Source organism: Oryzias melastigma, linkage group LG16 (genome assembly GCF_002922805.2).
Source record: "Oryzias melastigma strain HK-1 linkage group LG16, ASM292280v2, whole genome shotgun sequence".
Classification (NCBI taxonomy): Eukaryota; Metazoa; Chordata; class Actinopteri; order Beloniformes; family Adrianichthyidae; genus Oryzias; species Oryzias melastigma.
This window is the reverse complement of record NC_050527.1, coordinates 8,297,495-8,299,045: the sequence shown is the minus strand read 5'-3', so window position 1 is coordinate 8,299,045 and position 1,551 is coordinate 8,297,495.

The following is a 1,551-nucleotide window of genomic DNA, read 5'->3' as shown; positions in this document are numbered from 1 at the left end:
TGCTGTGTGTGAGCGCACGTGCTCGCTTGGTCGTGTGGGCGCGCGCGCACGATTGTGTTTGGTGGGCTACACTTTTTTTTTTTTTTACAGCTAAATTAGTCTGTGCATGAATTTTACTCTCAGAAAACCTTTTTTTTTTTTTACATTTCCCCAACTTAATAACTAAAGAATAACTTCATTTAGACACATTTTGCAACAAGACAATGCTGTTATTATGTTTTTGTATTTATTTATTGCAAAAATAGTGTCTTTATTGCATACAAAAACAACACCCTAACATTGTTATATTGTTTTCCTTCTTGTGAGGAAGAGCTGCTATTTTTATTTCTAATTTGAAACTGAGAAAAGTTCGTCTAAAAAAATCTTTCATGTCCTCAAATTCACAAAATAAAAATAATGATGCAAAAAAAAAAAAAAACAATGGGTGCAGCTCATCTGTTAAATGAATGCTGGCTACCCTTTTTAATTGTCTATACAGTTCAAAAATGGATCAATCTGCAGTATATTTTATTTTTACTACTCCATGAGGGATGCCGTCTGTGAGTTGAACTAACCTTTCTTCATCCCATGCAGCCCTTGCTAGAGACAGAGCTTTTCAGACATTTGTTTGACATCATACATACACTATTTAACTGAAATCACGTATGGCTTAGTGACTAAATTCAGTCAAATTGAAACAAAGTGGGAAATGAACTTGAAAAAGCAACAAAACTGTGACAAAAAAAAGAAAAATAGATCCTCCACTGACCCAAAATGTAAACATCTAAACTCAAAACCTCAAAAATCCGTCAGAAAAGATCACAGCATCAAATATCAATGATATTTTAAAATAATTTCAGAGATTTTGCTCACAAAATTGAAGGAAAATGTTTTAAATATTGCTGCAAAAATGAAGGATGCCATGAAATTCAGATTATTGCACTGATGTGTTATTTAAATGATTATTGTTTGAATGTATATGCTGCACCACAAAGATGAAGTAGAGAAGGATCTCCCCCTCAGCACATGACTGTATGACTCAATGATGGCCATTCATTCCAAAACCCACATGACTTTGATATTATTAGAAATATATAAAGAGAAATTAAAATTTTATCTATCTATCTATCTGTCTGTCTGTCTGTCTGTCTGTTTGTCTATCTATCTACTTTAAAAACTTTTTTTTAGATTTGACTTCCGCATCCTTGATTCTCCATTTTAGATATCAACATTTAGATTTGCTTGAAAAAAATGCATCTTGAAAATATTTAGTAAATACCACAAAATACACAAGGGAAAAAAATCAGACAGAAACTGAACTGATCAACGTGGTCATTTTGATTTGTTTTTCTGTTTTTTCCATTCTTATGCAATGAATTGGATGTAGGTCAAATCTTTTTATCTCTCTTCAAGACAAATATTGAACCTTTAACACACTGCTAAAAATTCGTCTGTTTTTACAGAAATATTTATATAAACAAACATGTCCCATCAACATGTCAAGATTGATAATCTGACTGGTTTACATCACTGTCATTTCGCATTTGATTCTTCCGGGCACTGGGGGCGTGC